This window comes from Procambarus clarkii, chromosome 67 (genome assembly GCF_040958095.1).
Source record: "Procambarus clarkii isolate CNS0578487 chromosome 67, FALCON_Pclarkii_2.0, whole genome shotgun sequence".
Classification (NCBI taxonomy): domain Eukaryota; kingdom Metazoa; phylum Arthropoda; class Malacostraca; order Decapoda; family Cambaridae; genus Procambarus; species Procambarus clarkii.
In genome coordinates, this window is record NC_091216.1 from 23,888,184 (window position 1) to 23,912,156 (window position 23,973).

General features: G+C 44.4%; 1 protein-coding gene across 4 annotated transcripts in view; it reads right to left on the minus strand.

Annotated features, from left to right (window-relative positions):
- The window catches only part of LOC123767688 (chondroitin sulfate N-acetylgalactosaminyltransferase 2), a 187,312-nt gene extending 169,457 nt beyond the window's left edge, over positions 1-17,855 (minus strand). The window contains exon 1 of one of the 4 annotated variants that reach the window (XM_069310466.1): positions 17,652-17,855. The gene's annotated coding sequence lies outside the window, so the exon portion shown is untranslated. Of the gene's footprint in view, positions 1-2,188; positions 2,208-17,651 lie in introns of those variants that run through there. The other 3 variants (XM_045757573.2, XM_045757575.2, XM_069310468.1) reach the window with 3 other exon arrangements.
- Between the last annotated feature and the right edge of the window lie 6,118 nt (positions 17,856-23,973).

The following is a 23,973-nucleotide window of genomic DNA, read 5'->3' on the forward strand; positions in this document are numbered from 1 at the left end:
TTGACAACTGGCCCTTGGACAATTATAATATACAAATTGATCACTTTCTTATACATGTAGGTGACGGTTAGTAACTAGTGGACATTGTAAAAGGTTTTATTACAGAGCAAAACATAGTGGAAGTTGTGAGGTTTGAGCAATGTGGCGGGAGGCAGGCGGGAGGCTGGAGCGGGGGTGCCCTTGGTGTATGTGAAGCCTGCGGGACATGTGAGAGGCCAAAGGTCTACAAGTGCACTACACTTACACTAGCACTCCAGGTTGTAATTCTTTTGACCGTGTCGTGATACAGTTATACCTTTTTACCCCTAACGTTTTACTTTTTTTATGTCAAGCGGTTTAGCGCCGAGTTCTAGGTTAGGAAGTGTCCTCGAGTTCTAGGTTAGGAAGTGCCCTCGAGTTCTAGGTTAGGAAGTGCCATCGAGTTCTAGGTTAGGAAGTGCCCTCGAGTTCTAGGTTAGGAAGTGTCATCGAGTTCTAGGTTAGGAAGTGCCCTCGAGTTCTAGGTTAGGAAGTGCCCTCGAGTTCTAGGTTAGGAAGTGCCATCGAGTTCTAGGTTAGGAAGTGCCCTCGAGTTCTAGGTTAGGAAGTGTCATCGAGTTCTAGGTTAGGAAGTGCCCTCGAGTTCTAGGTTAGGAAGTGCCCTCGAGTTCTAGGTTAGGAAGTGTCCTCGAGTTCTAGGTTAGGAAGTGCCCTCGAGTTCTAGGTTAGGAAGTGCCATCGAGTTCTAGGTTAGGAAGTGCCCTCGAGTTCTAGGTTAGGAAGTGCCCTCGAGTTCTAGGTTAGGAAGTGTCCTCGAGTTCTAGGTTAGGAAGTGCCCTCGAGTTCTAGGTTAGGAAGTGCCCTCGAGTTCTAGGTTAGGAAGTGCCATCGAGTTCTAGGTTAGGAAGTGCCCTCGAGTTCTAGGTTAGGAAGTGCCATCGAGTTCTAGGTTAGGAAGTGTCATCGAGTTCTAGGTTAGGAAGTGTCATCGAGTTCTAGGTTAGGAAGTGTCATCGAGTTCTAGGTTAGGAAGTGCCCTCAAGTGAAGTATAGTTAGGAGTTTACATAGCGTGTTCGTGGATTTTGGTTTACCTGGGAGTCGGTCGGCCGAGCGGACAGCATTCTGGACTTGTGATCCTGTGGTCCTGGGTTCGATCCCAGGCGCCGGCGAGAAACAATGGGCAGAGTTTCTTTCACCCTATGCCCCTGTTACCTAGCAGTAAAATAGTTACCTGGGTGTTAGTCAGCTGTCACGGGCTGCTTCCTGGGGGTGGAGGCCTGGTCGAGGACCGGGCCGCGGGGACACTAAAAAGCCCCGAAATCAAGATAACCTCAAGATACCCAGGTAAAGACAGTAATTAGTGGTTAGTTTACCTTTTAGTAGCTTTAAGTGTTTTTTTTACTCTTTCATCCCGGTATATTGGAACAGGAAATTTTCTGGCACCACTGTAGTTATTTCTGGCACCACTGTAGTTATTTCTGGCACCACTGTAGTTATTTCTGGCACCACTGTAGTTATTTCTGGCACCACTGTAGTTATTTCTGGCACCACTGTAGTTATTTCTGGCACCACTGTAGTTATTTCTGGCACCACTGTAGTTAACCATTATAAATCATCAGCGTATTGATGACATTTTATGAATATATCGTTAATTTAAGGGTAGCCTTAGTTCCCTTAATTTCCCCATGACACGTCTAGACAGCAGAGCTGAACGTGCCATCTTGTTCCACTGTAGGCTGGAATGGAGGGATAGGGGGGGGGGGACCAGGACCTGAAGCAGACATTCAGGACTACTCTTACGGGCTATTCATGCCCGTGCCACCTCTTGGGTGGCTTAATCTTCATGACTACTCAATGCTAAGTATAACAGGAACAAGAAGCCTTTTACAGTAGTGACAGCACCACTCCTGTTCCAGGGTAAGTCCACTACGGGCTCACCATAACCCGTGCTACTTGCCCCGCTCCTGTGCCAGGTAAGTTACGGGCTCACCATAACCCGTGCTACTTGGCCCGCTCCTGTGCCAGGTAAGTTACGGGCTCACCATAACCCGTGCTACTTGCCCCGCTCCTGTGCCAGGTAAGTTACGGGCTCACCATAGGCCGTGCTACTTGGAACTTGTTCCGAGTAGCTGAATCCATAACAAGAACAACCTTTACAGTTTCCTGTATTAAGGAGTTTTTAGACAATTAGAGCCACCGTGTACTCACCACAACGACCGCCTACCGCTCTGGATCACCAGTGAAGAGAGAGGGGGGGGGGGGGTGACACCTACCTGAAAGAAAACAGCGATAATTGTTACACAGAACTAAATATATCACAATGAACAGATTCACTAAAGCTGCACAAACTTGTATAGCAATTTTGGCGAGGCATTCAGCGGTGGTTCTGAACAGCGACCGCACCGTTCTTCACTATACACCGTATACAATAAGTCTTCACTATACACCGTATACAATAAGTACTCGAATTATGTTGTGCACATTTACAGCGGGGTCTTTGTCATTGTTTATACAATAAAACAACTTCAATACAATCAACAATACAATAAAAATAATGGATACAGCAAGGTAATAAATCGACCGACTTTATCACAAGTTAGGCGCATCATAGAGTAAAAAAGTTAATACAATAACTAAAATACAGTATGAATATAGTCATACTATTTCAGCAATAATTGTCCCTGGGAAAATTATATCCTCGCGGAGAACGTGTTAAAAGACGAAACACGTACATCTTATTCATTTATTTCCCCCAGAGACACTAACGTTTCGGAGACAAGATCATCATCAGGGACCAGATTCACGAAGCAGTTACGCAAACACTTATGAACCTGTACATCTTTTCACAATCTTTGGCGGCTTTGTTTACAATTATCAAACAGTTAATGAGCTCCGAAGCACCAGGAGGCTGTTTATAACAATAACAACAGTTGATTGGCAAGTTTTCATGCTTGTAAACTGTTTAATGAATGTAACCAAAGCCGTCAAAGATCGAGGAAAGAGATACACGTTCGTAAGTGCTTGCGTAACTGCTTCGTGAATCTACCCCCCAGCATTACAAATGCGCACAATATTGAGTCAAAATTTTTTTTTAAATCAATAAAATTTCACTACATTTACATAAATATAAAATACAAATGATAAAACTTCAAACAAAATTATACAAGAACTAACAAGCATACTTAACAAAAAATGTGTAAACAGTAGACGACTCTTGTTTCAACTGACCAATATGATTCGATTCCAAGATGTTAAGAACCGGGCTAAAGTAAATGAAAGTAGTACAGTGTGACGATAATCTCCAAGAGATTGAGCCTGCTCTTCCCTCCAAATACGTCGCTACAAATCTATACAAAACTAATATGGAAGAAATATTCAACAACGACAACAACATCTCCAAGGTTTGCCAGAGAGCAAAACGTATGCAGCCAGGAACACCTGCTCCACCTCGAACCACCAAACTACCTGTCTTGTCGCCTGCTCCTCGCTGATTGGCTGCGAGTCCAGCTGTAACTGCACTCCACCCACCATACTACTTGATGTCTGGGGCCGCCACGACCTCAGTCCTCAGAATATCCCGTGCTTTCGACAAGTTAACACGTCTCGTTGGTAGACTAAGCCCCAGGCTTACGTGTACTAAGAGAAGTGATAGCTTGAAGCCAATATTCCTGCACCTATTTACTTTGTTTGCCATACTCTTGTTATTTGCTCACTTGTCTTAACGTAACTTTTCATTTTGCCATTTGATTATTCTTATTACTTTGATTTTATTATACGAATTTGTATGTCCATTTTATTCATGTTTTGCTTTCTTTAACGTAATTAAAATTTCATTGTTAAAATTTACTTGTGTTTTGTGTGTCTTCTCCTTACCTTACCACAGACGAAGTTCCAGAATTTCTATTTTTTTTTCTATATGTGACGAGGCCATACCCCTAGCTTTCGAACAGCCGAACACCAACGCGTTACCGTCACAACAGTGAAGTTCCAAACTCCAGCACACCCTAGACACAGCAGCAGCAGACCCCAGCACACCCTAGACGCAGCAACAGACCCCAGACCCCAGCACACCCTAGACGCAGCAGCAGACCCTGGCACATCCTCTCCTACCGCAACATTCCCACTGCAGCTGGAACCATTCCAAGATTCCTGGGACAATCAATGGTCTCGAATCCGGCCATACACTCTAACATTTCCACCGGTGTCACCGTCCTCCATGCAGGGTCCTCTACCCACACCGTCCTCCAGGGTCCTCTACCCACACCGTCACCGTCCTCCAGGGTCCTCTACCCACACCGTCACCGTCCTCCAGGGTCCTCTACCCACACCGTCACCGTCCTCCAGGGTCCTCTACCCACACCGTCACCGTCCTCCAGGGTCCTCTACCCACACCGTCCCATAGGGACCCCCCCCCCCCATACACCGTCACCCATGGATAACCCCCCCCCCCTCACCGTCAGCCACCCTTACTCCCCACACAATGCCTTTTGGAATCCAGTAGGCAGTGATGTGGTGGAGGCCGACTCCATACACAGTTTTTAAAATGTAGATATGATAGAGCCTAGTAGGCTCAGTAATCTGTACACCAGTTGAGAGGCGGGACCAAAGAGCCAGAGCTCAACCCAACTAGGCGAGTACCGTCACACACAACCTTACTACCCCCCCCCCCCACTACCTGCTACAGTGCCGCTCTTATTTGCTAGACAATATATCCTGCCTGGCTGCTGACGGCACATGTGGAGGACAATGTAACGCCACCACTCTCACGCCCGTCCTCTCACCCTAACACTATCACCCTCTCACAACACGCCTATCATCCCGCCCACACACAGCTGGCCTTACGCCCACACAGCCGGCCTCACGCCCACAGTTGAGAGGAGGGACCAAAAAGCCGACGCTCAACCTCCGCAAGCACAACTAGGCGAGTACCAACCCCCCCCCCCCCGTCACTCCAATTATCAAGCCCAGTCCCATCCCTACAACGTAGACAGAACCACAAGTCCACCCTGAGCCACGGACGTCAATCATATGGACAGTTAGACAGCGAGGCCGCCGTCAGGGCTGTAAACGCGGACAGGGCGGCTGGCTGCTCCCTGGCGACCCCCTTGCGCATGATCACCTGCTCACGGCAGCTTTGGTCATGTGTACATTGCTTCCTGGGCCCAGGAAGCAATTATTATTATTATTTTCTACCATAGACGTGGCCACACATTTACAATGCTTACCAGTATATATACATTTTCTTCTGTCCTCCATGGACAGGGTGAGAGATTTGTCCTCAAACATACAGTTCAGGGATTTATTGAACAAGCAATGTCGCCTCACCACCAATCGCTCGTATAAGGCTTTCAAACCCTTGTTTCTCATAGTCTCCGTTTTTTTTTTTTTAACATTTATTTAGGTATATTGCTTCTTCTCTACTTTTTCTCACTTGATACTTTTACAATTACAAAGGTCTTCCCTATTAACCCTATAATTCCTCAACACCTCTAGTATCAATCAATACATCCTTGTTTTACTGTTTTTTATACCGAACACATTTCATTTGTCTATTTATAATATTTATCCGAGAATCTTGTTTACAGTTATGTCTGATACGTGTACAACCAGGTTTTTCCGCATGTGAACCGAATTGTATCCATTGCTTTGAGTTCTATTTTCTGTCGATGTATTAAATACGCTTTCTGGAGAACCAATGTCCTTGATAAAGTACAGTGGCAAAATATCAATTGCATAATATAAATGGACTTCAAAGGCTGCAAACTTAAAAAAAACAGCCTAAACAAGAAGCCTATTGGACCATATACTCTCAGTTCCCTACAGTATTTACATAAACTTACATGCACAGTATGTCTAACCAACGCTTAAAGAAAGCCGGCGAGCCTACATCTAATGTGTTACTCGGTGATTTTGTTCCATAAATAAAACAATCTGTTTCCAAACCAGTATTTACCCAGGTCTTTCCTGAATCTAAACTTAGGCAATTTATATCTATTGTTACGAATTCTATTGCGCGTTGAAGCCTAAGAGGGAGCTTCAAATTCGACCAGAAAATAATGCGGCATAAAGAAAACCTGATGTTCAACAACAAGGTTGAAAATAGATTGAAAATTCACATTTCCTTCGCAAAAGCTTCACCAAAAGTTCTTTTCAATAACTGCTTATAAAGGAAAGCGAAGTGACGGCAGGACGAAGCCTCACGTCAGGGATTCACAATTCCACAACTTTTATACCCCCCCCCCTCACTAACAACTGGCAAGTGGTAATAATATACTAACGTTCCGTCACGATTCAGGAACGTTCCCTCTTACATGACCTCTTGTCAAGGTGTTGGGGAGGCCTGCCGGGAATACGTAATGCTCTTACTGAACTGAACGCTAGAAACCTCATGTTACGAGTTTCTACACCATAATTTTTATTTGTAACATAACCATCAATATAAATAGTTTTCGAAAGTATGAAGTGTTGTGTCGACAAATGGAGAACTGCAACACTAACAACGTTTGCTGTACCCAAGAACGTACACCAAGACTAGATAAAACTCTCACTACCCCCCCCCCCCCCCGAACCCTCTTCCCCTTATCACCCTACCCAACCACTTTCCCCTACCTTCCCATACCCTGTCTTACCTTCAAATTCTTTACCCTACCACCGCCGCCCTCCACCCCCCCTTCCCTCACCCTCTACACCCCACGCTCTTTCATTCCAGCTGGACCAGGATTCATCAAGCATTTACGCATCCACTTACGACACAAGAACGACTTTCATTGATTATGGCGGCTCAGTCTATTAGGCTACAAGCTTGGAAACTGAGAGGTCGTTCCCGACCCAAGATTATTGACGTGGACGACCTCGTAGCTCAAGTTGAAATCAAAGTAAATAACAACAAAGATCGCTGAACGATGTACAGGGTCCGTAAGTGTGCAGGAAAAAATTATTACGAAAAAGTTCCGTAAGGCTGCCATTCCCCTTTCGTGTCCTGTGGGCCATGTGGCGATAGATGTGGCGATAGATGTAGGAGGGTGGGATGAGGAGGGGTAAGAGGCCTCACACCTTCACAGCAGCACAATGACCCGTGTGAAACACACCTCATTGTACCACCCAATCCCCTCACAGTACCTCAAAGGAATTTACCGAAATACACCACCACCTTTCAAGTTCAGAGGCGCGGAATAACAATACCTCCTGAAATAAAAAGAACAAATACTTAGTCCATTAACAGGATGTAACGACTAATATTTAATTATTTAAAACTTATTAGCCAAGCTACACAATGTATAAATATTAAAACCTAGCACCTGTCCGGGATAGTAGGCCTAGCACCTGACTGGGATAGTAGGCCTAGCACCTGGCTGGGATAGTAGGCCTAGCACCTGGCTGGGATAGTAGGCCTAGCACCTGGCTGGGATAGTAGGCCTAGCACCTGGCTGGGATAGTAGGCCTAGCACCTGGCTGGGATAGCAGGCCTAGCACCTGGCTGGGATAGTAGGCCTAGCACCTGGCTGGGATAGTAGGCCTAGCACCTGGCTGGGATAGTAGGCCTAGCACCTGGCTGGGATAGCAGGCCTAGCACCTGGCTGGGATAGTAGGCCTAGCACCTGGCTGGGATAGCAGGCCTAGCACCTGGCTGGGATAGCAGGCCTAGCACCTGGCTGGGATAGCAGGCCTAGCACCTGGCTGGGATAGTAGGCCTAGCACCAGGCCGGGGCGAAGGCAGTGTGAACATGACAATAACGGTAATATGCGCGGATGGCCGCCATTCCCATAACGACACCACACAACAGTAGCATCTAGAACCTGTAGCGGCAATGAAATTATGACGTCATAGTGATGTCACACCATATAAAACACACAAATAATAACCAAAAATTTAATTTTCGTAAGGTTAGGTTACATTAAATTTGTTTAACGAGTAGCGATAACGTAGAGGGTTGCATACTTCCCGCAGGTTTTAAACCCTACTCCCACATATTACTTGACAAAGAAAATATGGAGCTGCCTATAGGAGGCTAGAACGCATTTTCAGGTCATTTATTATGCACCACATATCCATTCTGTGGCAGGTTACAGCGCCACATAATGGGCTCAGCAACTGAAGCCCAGAATTCATTTAACTAAGCAAGTTAGTCTTGATAAGCTAGTTTAACGTGCGAGTATTATAGGATGGAGAGCGACCACAAACAAGTACAGTCTCTAAGCTAAGGCGACATACGTTTGTGGCGAGAGTTTTATAACATGATTGGCTTATCATACACATGATCGAGGATGGCTTCCTCTCCTATACCAACATATCGTAACACGAACATTAAATATTCCTAAATGTCATACAAGGCTGGACATCAACAGCATATTGCATTACACCAAAACATTATGAGGCATCCATAACACGTTAACAAAAATAGTCATGAGAAAATCCGTAGGAGCTGTGATAAGGGTTCGAACCTATGTGATATGTGTTTAGCTCGGTAACAAGTATGTCTGGTTATTTTCATTATTTGCTGATGTAGGCCTAACCTAATGTAAACTTAAACTTATTCGCACACCCTCCGTCACTATATGATGGAGTGCGAAAAAATACGCGAATTCAGAGACAATTCTATGACAAATGTTCAAGAGATGTGTAAATATTTAATTCAAAATTATCTGCTGCCAGAAATCTTAGGACAAATATCCCCAGTTTGCTAACTGTAGGTAGTAACAGAGTGCTTGTAATCTATCCACCGCTGCCAACTGCATAGGGGCGTTGCGCAGGATAAACAAACAAATTGACAAGATAGATCATTCTATCGATTTCAGAGGGGTGAAATGTATTGTTAAAAGTAAGGGTTTCGTTGAACGAAATGTGATTGAGTCAATGTTGAACAATGTAACAACACCCTTAATGTAAGCCCTGGCATGTACAAATTATATCCCTATATGAGCTTCAATATAGCATCCATTTAACCCCTTTTTTCGTCCCCTTTTATCCGTAGGTTTTATCCCCCTTTCTTTACTTGTATATAGGTCAACAGGCCTTTATTCTTATGTTCTTGGTAGTCAGGTGACCTGCCCTGGCGGGTACAAGGTCTGCCTACCACGTTTCCTTCATTCTAAAATGCTCTGATGAAAGCGAATTGAACCGAAAACTCGTTTAGCATTATTTTTCACACGAGGTTTTTCCGCTTAACTTAATATCTATTATATAATATACATTGTATAATATATATTTATATATTTTATATTATATATATATAATATATATATTATTGCCCGACTAGAGACGAATTTGCACCTATGTGTTACTTCCATACAGTTCCCTTGTCTGTGTCATGTTAAAATGTCAGTGTGTGAAAGGGATTAACAGTGAAGCTAATGTGGATTACTTTAGTCCCCTCTGCGTATCTGCACAATGTTACATGCAGTTATACTACAATTTGTTCATTAATCAGCTATCCAGGAGGCTACACAAGAATAGCATGGGGAACCAATCTTAACCTAGCCATTTAGGAGGCTACACAGGGAGGGAGGGAATGATCAAGGGGAAAGTGCCAAGCCATTACCGACTATATAGCATTGGGAAGGGATCAGGATAAGGATTTGGGATGGGACGGGGGGGAAGGAATGGTGCCCAAGCACTTAGATGGTCGGGGATTGAACGCCGACCTGCATGAAGCGAGACTGTCGCTCTACTGTCCACCTGAAGTTAAGATTCTGGCAACTAAAGAGATTCACTGTCCAGTGAGACCCTATATGGGACTGGCTGAAGATGGACACGCCCGGCGCACCTTGTAAATCCGGGAAAGGGCGGGTAGAAGAATGAAGGCATGTGTCATGAGGCTATATATGTTTCGTATTTCCTGCCATGTATATTCTCGTATATTCACATCACCGCAACCGTTACATGGTAGCGCATATGACCAGGTTATCATCCACAATGCAGATATAATGAACGCCAACATCAGCCATATATCAAAATTCAATCAATTTCTTTATTATGCACCCCATACCCATCCGGTAAGAGGTGGTGGAAAGGGTTAGACACATAATGGGTTCAGGAATTGAACCCCCATAGTTTGTTTAGCTAAGCAAGTGACAATCTTTTGAAGCTAGTTACACAATTATTGTTACATACACATGTACATATATACAATCATTTACACAAATACATATACATATCAATCTTGTTATAAGTGATTCAACAAGAGGCTCACAACAGTCACTATACAAGGCACTCTACATCTACGGTGAGTCACACAGTTACCAGTCTTGCTGTACACCCACCCAACTATCACCAGCCAATACCACCACCACCACCCACCTGTGTAAACTGTGGCTCCTACCTGACGTCATGCAGGGGTTACCATGGTTACCTGCATCTACCCGGCTGATCTGTGCCGTCTAGATACTGACCCCCGTCCACCTACACCACTCTTTCTTCCACCCTTTGTCAATATTATTAGTTTCCTTTTGTCTATATACTTTTATTTACCGTAATCGAGGTTTACATAATTTCCTATAGCCTATCAATACCTCACGTATTTGCTTCCAGTTCGTCACTTTTTTCTTTACAATTATTATTTTTGTTTTTCTCAGTTATTGCACCGAGATTTTTCTCAAAAAAATTAACTTTTGGTCAGATATTAACTTGCTCCGAGACGGCTAATTACAACCGCTGTACATACACCAACAACCCGTCAGTAGTTTCAGAGCTCCTTATAACAGAGTGCCGGGAAGACGGACCCCACGAGCGTTGCTGTCATCCTGTAACTACACTGAGTCATTACACACATGCACACGCCCCCCCCCCCACACATGCATGAAGATAGCAACATAACCAAAGGTTGCAAGACTGATATACAATGAGGATCAAGAGGATATGGGACGGTGAGAAGTACGGTGGATTTAAGTCCAGGCTCAATGGCTACGAGAAATCCATCCCACTTAACCTACCTAGCTCTAATTAGGGAACCAGCAAAATAGGGAAGGTAGTTAGGAAGATTACATCTGGCAGCGGATGCTATGTAGGTTAATAGGTTGCATTTGTAACTCTTATTATAACGTAAAAAACGAGACCTATTAGGCATGAGGATGGGTCGCAATATCAGTAACACCCCCACAAGTTTATACCTAACATGAGACCCACAACCCATCCCACCACCGCACCTAACCCCTCCCTCAAACTCTTACCCACTCCTCCCTAATACCTTCCCCTCCCACTCACCCGTATCAGAACCTCGACCACAAACCCCGCCCAACCAATTTCCCGTTCTTCACCTGAAGCCAACCGCCTCCCCCCCCCCACCACACAAAACTTATTCTCACCAATTCTCAACACCACCTCCAACCCTTCTCACGTCATCTTCACACTCGCCAAATTAACCTCAATAAAAACCAAAAGAGTATAGTTGATTTGGTTACCTGAAATAACAAACTGGTACACAAACTGTGCAGTATCTCAAAACTGATAAGAACAAGATGTTCCAGCCTTGTTGGGCCAAAATATTTATCATAACTGATGCAGTGATTCCCAGTCAAGTACTAAACTGTTAGGAAAGATACAAACGGACGGGAGACATCTCCCATCAATCAGGGTGCAGTCGCACCTCCACAGATCTCCAGCATCATCTATTGATACTGGTAATGGCTCAAAAGGGCCACCACTTACGGGCTATTCATGCCCGTGCCACCTTTTGGGTGGCTTAATCTTCATCAATCAATCAATCAATCGGACGCAAACGAGGTGGACGAGTGTGGCAAGTGTCATAAGACACTGAACGTTTGAGGAGCTTCTATTAAGCGAAGAAATCTATAACCAGAAATCCAGAAAATTATGGTTACACTACGAGGGCGACAACCAAACTTTGGCATGAATGACCGCGGGTCAACGAACCCTCACATCAAATTTGTGCAATTTGTCATCTTCTTGAGGTTATCTTGACATGATTTCTGGACTTTGCGTCCCCGCGGCCCGGTCCTCGACCAGGCCTCTTGTTACACATCCCTAGGAAGAAGCAACCTGCTAAGGGCTGCTGTACTGCTAGGTGAACAGAAAAGCTAGGCCATGTTTAAACGATAAATACCACAAACAAATCTTACAACTTCCTACAGCATAAGCCATCTTAGCTAGTTATGTCGGCATGTTAACAAAATATTCAATAACCCAGAAAACACAAGATTATATCTTGCTAAGCATAATTGAAAGTAGGAGCTAAGCTGGGAGCCGGTCGGCCGAGCGGACAGCACGCTGGACTTATGATCCTGTGGTCCCGGGTTCGGTCCCGGGCGCCGGTGAGAAACAATGGGCAGAGTTTCTTTCACCTTATGCCCCTGTTACCTAGCAGTAAAATAGGTACCTGGTACCTTGTTCCGGAAGTGTTCAGCCACCTGCTGGGGGCCGGCATCCGAACACTTCCGGAACAAATGTTTCACTGACGACTTTTGTTCGAACCACAAAGCTGTAAATGCTTCACCCACGTACTACAAATACAAATAATCCCCAACAGAACCTAAACACCTAACTTAAACTAACCAGTGCCTAAATATATACAATATGCTAATATAAAATAATATTAATTTATATTTGATAACATTCCCGTTTTGAATGAACAGAAAGTTAAAATTGATGAATGCGTCTTTGGGGTCGACCGCTGGATGGAATGGACTTGGTCCGAGGACAGGTTAGGGGTTGTAGATATGGATGAGTGGGGAAGTTATGGGCCTATAAAGGAAGTTGTAAGCGAATGTAATAAATGGGACGAGTGATGAAGTTTGAACTAGGCAAGATGGTGAGTGGATGGGTATTGGTTATGTCGGGTTACCTTCTATTTATGAATGAAAAGCGCTTTACACATCACTTGCAACTGATTGCGTTCGAACTTTGAAGTGAGTTTCTCTATTCCAGTGTTCGAATAGCATCCCTAAACGCTTCACCAACGTACTTCAAATACAAACGAGTATAAACAGGATCAAAACACCTAACCCAGGTATAAAGGCAATTTTTTTTTTAATTTATAATAACTGATTTAGATTTGTGAAAATTGAGTTCTTGATTACACAATGTTAAAAATTAATGCGCCGTCTTTGGGATAGGCTACAGCCTGGACGAGCCTAGCCTGAGGACAGGTTGCAACCTGGACAAGCAGGATGGGTTGCAGAGTGGACTTGAGCCATAAATTAAGGATGGGTTAGGTGTAGTGGCTGACGCTCTCACCACTCGCCTCACACGCTAAAACAACAGGGTGGAATGATCAGGCACGGTCCCTGTTCGTTCCTTGGAACCACCAGTTATATAAAATATGGACAGTCACATAAAACGCTTTGTGGATCATGTTCTAGTAAAGCATTGCGCTAAATACCCAAACCGGTTCCTGTAGCCGTCTTAAGGCCAAAATCTTAATACCGTGACCACTGCAAGGCGATACTTGCGTAGTCTAGCCTTAAATCTCTACATTTATATTAATTTGTTAAGCAACCAAATTATAAAGCGCGTCGAGTTGGCTTGCCCTATCTATTTGTTGCGTCTACCTATTGTTGATTTCAGAGATCAACGTCTCCTCGGTGACTAGGCTTCCGCGGAGACGTTGTCCAACGAGGGTGTTGGACGCAACTGTTTGCAGCAGCCCGACATAAATGACAGCCTGGTTGATCGGCCATTCCTTGGAGGTGTTTATAAAGGTCGCTGGATAAAGAAAGGTAGTGTTGAAGAGTCTTGGATCCCTTTATAGAATTCTCTGTACTTGCTGCACCTCTACTTTTCAACATAGCTATTTTGCACATCCTGCCATGCATCCTGGCCTCATTGGTTCCATTTGCACACACAAATAACACCACGTCATTAACATTTCGACTCGGTGCAGACGATGAGTCACAATAACGTGGATGAAATGTGTTAACCAGATCACACGCTAGAAAGTGAAGGGACGACGACGTTTCGGTCCGTCCTGGACTACTCACAATTGATTTGAGAATGGCCCAGGACGGACCGAAACGTCGTCGTCCCTTCACTTTCTAGTGTGTGGTGTGGTCTGGTCAACATTTCGACTGTGTTGAGGGGCTATTTATATATTGCCATCAGTTCTCCGCCAAGTTGAAGGCAATTTTTATCAATACACCTATGAAAACCGACCTTCATAAAATACAACACGGCTATTACATACACACCCATTTAATTTTTACCATTTAATACAGTATATACAAAAATTCATGACGCAATAAACTTCTACAAATCGAATGGTGTAGCCTATTCTGTTGTGACAACAGGGCAATTTTGCCCCATTATATTGCAAACCACTGACCTTTGCAATATAAAAATGGTAACAAAAAACTTCCTAAAATCTGAATTAAATCTAGGTTTACTCTAATGGGAGCATCCATGGCATCAGAGCACGCGAGTAGAAATTTTGGAGCCGAGCTTATTTGTTTAAATCAACCAGTCCTCAACGCGGAATGTACCTCAATTTGGGCGCTTCCTCTGATAATTATCAGCTTCAATTGGTTACTTTAGGTTGTTCCGCTTATTAAACAAAATGACATTAAATTAGACGCTCGTCAAAACTTGAGAAGAGCCATTATTTTCTTACCCCCAAACTCCACTGTATTATGAAAAACATTATACGCCTGTTAAACCTGATGAACTATGTTTACTGCTCTTACCGTTACTGCACCATGACCTTATTCTGGAGTTATCACAACGGACAGAAAATTATGTACTAGATCGCCCGAGCCAGATCTAACTGATGGACCCACGCACAGAAAACGTGAATGTTCTGGAGCCATGACGTACGACATTTTGTTTGTTGATGAATTTGACATCAAATTCGAGAGGATAGTTTGACTACACAACTTGTCCTCTCAGCTCCTACACAACCACCACCACCCACGGACACTTTCCCAGCGGCTCTCCCCTTGCCCCCCCCCCCTACACAAAAAACAAAACTACTACCACTCAACCTGTGCTCTCGGCAACGGCATCGCATTTTTAACGTTATCGATCAATCCGTCAAAATTGGGAAGTATGACACGTATTTACAGTGAAAATTATAGCAACGTAACTAACGTTTTTCAAGGATCGGCCTCGGTAGGTTAGGTCGATTGATTTGGACGTTTCTGGTTAGGAAAAATAATTTAAATTTTCGTCCCAACGTGACAATGGTCGAACGTAATTTGCCTCCACTAATGTGACTGATTCGTACCCCTTTCCAGGTCTGGCTTTAGACCTCCACACTAGGGAGATCTATTTGAAAAAATATAATTTCTAAACTTTGATTATTTTTTTCCGATGGCGTACCAGCAATGTATTAGGCTGCCAAACTCAGAAAACCAACAATATTTGTAATGGCTTTGCTAAATTATTTGAATCCTCTTTGGCCAAGTAAGGTCACCATAGGCTTGGTCTAGTCAGCTGATAGTTACTTACACCCACTCCATCTAAATAATCATCACCCAACCTGCTTTTATCAGACGACTCGCCACACCTCAGCCCACTCCACCAGAAGAATCGTAACGGAGGGGGCGGGGGGTGGAAGAGCTTCATATGATCTATTTTAGATTACTTCTCTGCTTCCGGTCTCTGTCCTCATCATTTTAGATTACTTCTCATTACTTTTAGATTACTTAAATGATTAGAAGTAATCAGTTTAGATTACTTCTCTGTCCGAGATATTCGTTTGCCTTGTGCCAGTTCTTATGGGAAAATGTTGTAAGTGGAGTGCCTCAAGGCTCTGTCCTGGGACCTCTGTTGTTTATAATATATATAAATGATTTAGATTCAGGTTTGAGTATCAATATTTGCAAATTTGCCGATGATACGAAAATCGGTAGGGAAATTAATTCGGAGGAGGACTCACTATCACTTCAAGTTGATCTAGATAGGGTTTTGAAATGGTCAAAGGATTGGCAAATGCAGTTTAATGCTGATAAATGTAAAGTTCTGAGGTAAAGTTCATCATTACTAGGTAATGATGATAGAGTTACAAGATACGAGCTAGATGGTGTTAAGATTGCGAAGTCGGATTGCGAAAGGGATCTGGGAGTTATGATTAGTAAGAATTTAAAACAAAAGGATCAATGCATAAATGTTCGTAATAAGGCAAATCGGACACTTGGATTTATTAATCGCAGCGTTAGTAACAAGACCCCTGGTGTGGTTCTCAAGCTATATCTTGCTCTAGTTAGGCCCCATTTAGATTAGGCAGTTCAGTTTTGGTCGCCATATTATAGAATGGATATAAATTCACTTGAACGTGTCCAGCGTAGGATGACTAAGTTAATTCCCAAAATTAGAAATCTTTCATATGAAGAAAGATTAACAAAGCTTAAGTTGCATTCACTGGAAAGGCGAAGAGTTAGGGGTGATATGATAGAGGTTTACAAGTGGGTGAATGGACATAAAGGGGATATTAATAGGGTATTAAAAGTATCAACACAAGACAGAACACGAAACAATGGGTATAAATTGGATAAGTTTAGATTTAGGAAAGACTTGCCAATTACCGCGTAACGTGGTGGAGGTGGGGTCCCTCGATTGTTTCAAGCGCGGGTTTCAAGCGCAGTGGGATTGGGTGGTTATAAATAGGAGCTGCCTCGCATGGGCCAATAGGCCTTCTGCAGTTGCCTTTGTTCTTATGCTACCTTGATTCCCATTTATAGCCTACCTCGTGCTCAATGCTTTCTTGCTTTTGAACAGCTTAAAGACATTGCTGTTGCTAAATGGGTTGTTCTCCAATTTCTCTCAGAATCGTGTTGAATCGCTTCGCAGCTCCAGTTTCATCACGTCTTGTGCTGTATTACTAAGGCGTCGAGTCTCTCCTGAATATCAGGTATCAACTCCATCACTCGTATTTACCTTTTGGTAAGTATGTTCATCGGGAGGACAAACCCTTCATGCAAACTGCACTTATTATCAAGAAGTGTGTTGTGTATCTTGTGCTCGCACTTATTGCCCCCCCCCCCAAAAAAAAAAAAAACTCCGGTCGTGTAATTTTGGTATCAATAACTATTGAAACGTCGGAACCTCGTTGACCCTGTTCCAAACTCTTAAGATTACAATAAATCTTATTATACAAGACTCAAGCCATATAATTTGTTATCATCCATATTGCTCTCGACTGTGTAGCCTCGTGTCTTAGTCTGTTACTGCATTCAAGTTCTCCAGAATTAGTTTTCGTCTTTTTCCCTTCACTGTTGTGGCTCTGATAGTTCATCAGAGGTCTATACTGTTTCCTTTATTTTCAGCATGTTCCTCTTAGGTTCAGGGAAAGGGGGGGGGGGCAGGTTATAAATTACTGCTACAACAATCTTTGGTCACCATTCCTGTTCCGAACCAAGACCACTTACCTATCAAACCTACCCTATTGCCCAACATTTACCAAGCCTAAGTTACCCTAACTAAGGCATGGGCTCCGTAGCTGGACGTACAGAGGTCCGTGCGTGGACATGGGGATCCCCTTCTACCCTGTGTCGACGTACGGGGTCCGTGCGTTAACGTACAGGGTTCGTGCGTCGACGTACGGCGTCCGAAACATATGGGTTTATGTACCCTCCCACCATTGCTTATTACATTATCCACAGATAAAGACAGGCAAGCCAAACTTCTTCGTCTCATTATTTCAGAGACCTTTTCATTCAGACCCAAATCAAGAATCTTGCCTCAAAAACTCCCCCCAAAACGAGACCCTAGCCGCACACGTCTCACCTTATCATAGAGAAGCCAAGGATATGCTGGTGAGAGTCAAGGTAACCGCAGGCTGATGTGTTCGGGTCGTGCACAGGGAGACGTTACTTCGGGTCACAGGTAACGCAGATCAAGAGGTTGGGAGCGGACGGAGCGCAACATCACTCCCTCACAGCTGAGCGGTAACTGACTGGTAAACTCTGCTGATGGTCCGTCCTAGGCCACCAGTCGTCCTCTCTGCAGTACAGCCAATACCTCAACAATTCCTGGAAATAAAACTCCAAGCTAAATTAACATATTTGCTTCATTCTTTACAGCTTTCCTATGAAACAAGATATAGTCTATCAGTCTCTAGAACAAAGAATAATTAAACGGATTTATACAGAAATATATATAAAGCAACAGTAGAGCATTTTCGGCGCCAGGCAGATCTGGAAACAATTTGCGCAAGTTCGACCTCGCTTTAGAAGAGGTGCCAAGTGCCAGTTATTCTCCTACTGTTTATTTTATGTCCCCAGTGCTCCCTTCATTCAAGAAACTGTATATATCATCTTTATAACGAAATTAATATAATAATCACGCCACACATAAAGATGCCTGCATGCATCGAGGCTTCACAGGCTGCTGCGTGAACTCAATCTCTTGATAAATGAAATAGCTTATATCGGAATTTGCATTTAGCAGTGTGGAGGTTTGTTGCTATTGACAGTTGTGCCGCCAAAATACGAGTGGACTCGCCGGGACTTGGCAGGCCCAGCTGTTCCCACTGGCTGGAACCGGAGGTTTACTTGGCCGGTAGACTCGTGTGGGGGGGGGGGGCTGTCAAGTACTTGACAGCCCCTTGTTTCCTCCCAAAATACGAGTGGGCTTCGATGGTGCTCGGCAGGCATACCTTTGTTATATGGTATATTACTGTGATATTAGCACTAGTAGTCATTATATTGTCATTATCACCACAAAACAAGGACACTCCTTTTGTACTTAAATATACACAGTTATTTAAATATTTATGATCATGATAAGTCGTATCATTGATCTTGTCATTATTCACTCACCTTCATTTCAACATTATGGCATTGTACTAAGTTTCTCCGTTATTCTTGTTATATAATTATTGTATATATATTATTGTTTGGTTATATATGTCTCTAGTATCATTGTTGTTATAAAAAATTATTCATGTGACAGTATTGCCAATATAATAGCACTTCATATTTTTGTGTACAGCAGTGTCATACTGTGAAGTGTGTGCTCATATTGTGGGAGGTCACAGTACAGGGGTTACCTTCACAGTCCCGTGGGAGGTCACAGTACAGGGGTTACCTTCACAGTCCCGTGGGAGGTCACAATACAACGGTGTTATCTTAAAAGTCCTTCATGACAATGTTTAGACTAACCAGTTACTTATAATACAATAGATTAGGTACCCTGATGCCCCTGGGTCCTCCCACTCTTCCCCGTCTCTCATCTCTTTACGCTATCCATCCCCTCTTACCCTCTTCTTCCTTACCCGCCTTCCCCCCCCCCCCCCCCGTCCCTGAACTACGTCCCACTCTGCTCTCTTCCCCTTTCCCCGCTCCTTTCCTTTCTTCCCCTCACCTCCCCTCTCCCACCCTTTCCATATTTCTTCCCTCCCCATCTCCTTGCCTCTCTTCTCTTAAATATTATTTTGTTATTAATATATTAGATACATCTGCATTTATGCAGCTACCCTAGATTATATGAAGGGGAGTAAAGTGTGTCAAAAAGCTAGCTGCTTTAGTAATTTAATAATTACTATATAATTTAATAATTACTATATAATTTAATAATTACTATATAATTTAATTACTTTATAATTACTTTAGTAATTTTAATAATTTAGCAGTGATACTAAAAGTCCCCATCTCGCAGGATGGTTAGTCATACAGGGGCCATATGTTCAGTAGCCTGCACTGGCAAATTTTGGGTGTAATATGAGGATATCTTCAAGAACACGAAAGTGAATAAAGTACATGTAATTGCAAACCTCTAGGTACCTCATACTAACTAGTCTGAAAGGTCTAATAACTGGGCATTCGGTGATGTAGTGTGAGAGATCATGTCCGCAGTTCCTGCTCACAGAGTTTGCACCTGGAGTGCTCAGGATTGGGAGATCCGTCACCTGCAGCCACATACCACAGGTAACGGTAACCCAACCTGATCCTGGCAACCACTGTGTCGCACAGTCTGGTGGACGTTTTGTGCTGTCCCATAGATGTAGGTTTCAGATCTGAACAAATCATAGCTTTTTATACTAGTACTTTCAGGTCGTTGGGAGTCAGTAATTTCTTTCCTATCAGACCTGAAGTGTTTGGACCAATATAGTTTTGACAGCAGAGATGGGAATACCTAGATCTAATTCAACTTCATCTTTGTTGCACGCTAATTTGGCTGCAATGTCTGTCTCATTATGATGGGTTATATTTATGTGTGAAGGTATCCATACCTTCACACATAATTCGATACCCTTTACTCTGTGCAGCAATTAGGTCATTTATAATTGGTAGTATGAGGTTCTTGCTGTCGATCTTCCAAGAGAAGTTTTCGATTGCTTGAAGAGCAGACTTCGAATAATATTATGATTTTTTTTTAATACAATAGGTACATCTGCATTTGTGCAGCTACCCTAGACTATAGACTAGTGAACGACATGGAAGAAAATGTAGAATAGAACCAATGAAGAGCAGAGGTGCCATAGGACACAATCAGAGAACACTTATAAACATCAGAGGTCCGCGGTTGTTCAACGTCCTCCCAGCAAGCATAAGAAATATTGCCGGAACAACCGTGGACATTTTCAAGAGGAAACTAGATTTATTCCTCCAAGGAGTGCCGGACCAACCGGGCTATGGTGGGTATGTGGGCCTGCGGGCCGCTCCAAGCAACAGCCTGGTGGACCAAACTCTCACAAGTCGAGCCTGGCCTCGGGCCGGGCTTGGGGAGTAGAAGAACTCCCAGAACCCCATCAACCAGGTATCAACCAGGTATACGAAGTGGAGTACAGTGTGTCAAAAAAGCTAACTACGTGATGCTATAAAATCCCCATCACACAGGATGGTTAGTCATACAGAGGCATGTGATAGGCAGTCTGCACTGGCAGATTCCAGAAGGCATTATGCATTATATTATGAAGCACACAATAAAAAGTGTGTAACTCTACGGATACAGCACACCCAATTTTATGCGTCATGACTATAGCCGGGGGGGGGGGGGGGACGCCAGATGCCGGTATTTCTTAAAGGTAGCACTAGGATCTACCCCGACTGGCCCATGACAGTTACACACCTCCAATATCTTGTATAGTTGGATGAGGCTAGCCCCAAGCATCTGGTCTCCTACTTAGGACAGACAGACAAGCTGACATTCTATTTTATAGCTATAGGGTACCGGGCTGTGCCTGGGTACCCGATACCCTACCCATCAAAATCCTAATCCTGACCCCTTCCAAGTGCTATATAGTCGTAATGGCTTGGCGCTCTCTCCCTGATAGTTCCATTACCTTCCTCTTCATCCCCCCCCCCCTGTTTTCCCTTTCTTACCCTTTCACCTTTCTCCTAACCTACTCTCCCCCCCCCCATCTCCTTTCCTCTCTTCCCTTCTATCTCACATTTCTCCCCCTCTCCTAATATCCCCTTTCTCATCTCTATATATCTCTCTCGGAAAATTAAATGCTGTACAGTAATCCGAATTCCGGTAATCCAAAACTTTAGATAATTCAAGTGAATTCGTGTTCATCGGTTTTGAGTAAACAAGGAGAGTAAGAAGTTAAACCAAGAAAATGCGTGAGTAAAGGGTGGAAATACATGTTTGGGTAAAAGGAGAAAGTTAGCAGGTACTCTATGTAAAATATACATCTCCAACTTAAGACTTGACTTCATGAAAATCTCAGGGGTCACTATTGATGCCAACATTTCTTAGTATGGCACTCGGGCCTATGACACTCCTGTACCCCGCATGTGTCATTTTAGAAAGTTGTGTGGGGCTAGCCCAAAAGTCTGGCCTCCAACCTCGGACAGACAAACATCCTCTTTTAGAGATATAGATTAATCACATTTGTAATATCTTAATATATTAATAAGATTACATTTCTGAGGGTGCAGAACGCAATTAATATGGTGGCAGATATGGCTTCGTGGCAGAAGTGTCACAGCACAGAGGAAACTGTACAACTAGTCGTACAATGCGCACAACTAGTACGACGTGTACAACTAGTCGTACGACGCGCACAACTATTCGTACGATGCGCACAACTAGTACGACATCAACAACTAGTCGTACGACGCGCACAACTAGTACGACGTCAACAACTAGTCGTACGACGCGCACAACTAGTACGACGTCAACAACTAGTCGTACGACACGCACAACTAGTACGACGTCAACAACTAGTCGTACGACATGCACAACTAGTACGACGTCAACAACTAGTCGTTCGACACGCACAACTAGTACGACGTCAACAACTAGTCGTACGACACGCACAACTAGTACGACGTCAACAACTAGTCATACGACACGCACAACTAGTACGATGTCAACAACTAGTCGTATGACACGCACAACTAGTACGACGTCAACAACTAGTCGTACGATGCGCACAACTAGTACGACATCAACAACTAGTCGTACGACACGCACAACTAGTACGACGTCAACAACTAGTCGTACGACACGCACAACTAGTACGACGTCAACAACTAGTCGTACGACACGCACAACTAGTACGACGTCAACAACTAGTCGTACGACACACACAACTAGTCGTACGATGCGCACAACTAGTACGACGTCAACAACTAGTCGTACGACATGCACAACTAGTACGACGTCAACAACTAGTCGTACGATGCGCACAACTAGTACGACGTCAACAACTAGTCGTACGAAGCATTGAAGATTCTGTTCTGGAGTATTTGCTGCTGTTTCCGCCATCCTGTATACTGGGTATAAAGTATACAAATATATTTACTTGAATTTACTAAAGGGCCACCATCTCTAGCGGCCTCGACGGGGACAGGAACCTGGCGGCTTGTCAACGGTCCCCTCCAATCCCATTGTTCCTGACATAATATAGTTGGGTGTCATGTTGAATATATCTTGCATTCTGTACCTGTTCTGCGCCCCCCTATCATCGACCTGTTGCCTTCGTCTCCCCCGATATTCCCATGCTTCGTCGCTTCATGAAGGTAAGCGTCAGGGGTAACTATCCCAATGTCAGCATCCGGATGTTAATACCCGAACATCAGCATCCGGAGGTCAGGGTAAGGCTTACCAGCAGACTGACAGTGGTGGAGGGAGAGCAGGGAGGGATGGCGTGATGGGTACAGTGCATGCTGACGGAACACTTGACCCCAGCAAGGTCCTGGGGGTCATCAACCCACCGTTGACGGAACACTTGACCCCAGCAAGGTCCTGGGGTCATCCACACACCGCTGACGGAACACTTGACCCCCAGCAAGGTCCTGGGGTCATCAACCCATCGCTGACGGAACACTTGACCCCAGCAAGGTCCTGGGGTCATCCACACACCGCTGACGGAACACTTGACCCCCAGCAAGGTCCTGGGGTCATCAACCCATCGCTGACGGAACACTTGACCCCAGCAAGGTCCTGGGGTCATCCACACACCGCTGACGGAACACTTGACCCCCAGCAAGGTCCTGGGGTCATCAACCCATCGCTGACGGAACACTTGACCCCAGCAAGGTCCTGGGGTCATCAACCCACCGTTGACGGAACACTTGACCCCCAGCAAGGTCCTGGGGTCATCAACCCATCGCTGACGGAACACTTGACCCCAGCGAGGTCCTGGGGTCATCAACGCACCGCTGACGGAACACTTGACCCCCAGCAAGGTCCTGGGGTCATCAACCCATCGCTGACGGAACACTTGACCCCCAGCGAGGTCCTGGGGTCATCAACCCATCGCTGACGGAACACTTGACCCCCAGCAAGGTCCTGGGGTCATCAACCCATCGCTGACGGAACACTTGACCCCAGCAAGGTCCTGGGGTCATCAACCCATCGCTGACGGAACACTTGACCCCAGCAAGGTCCTGGGGTCATCAACCCACCGTTGACGGAACACTTGACCCCAGCAAGGTCCTGGGGGTCATCAACGCACCGCTGACGGAACACTCCGTCACTGTTCCTGTCCTGACTAGTATTTTTTCCTATGTAACAATCATAAATAACCATTATTTAACCCCAAATGTAAACATTAATACACATACTGTAATTCATTTTGTCGGGGACAGGAAGCCTGTGAACATATATGCTTTAGGCTTGTATTGAGGTCCCTCTAAAGTCCATAGTCAACCAT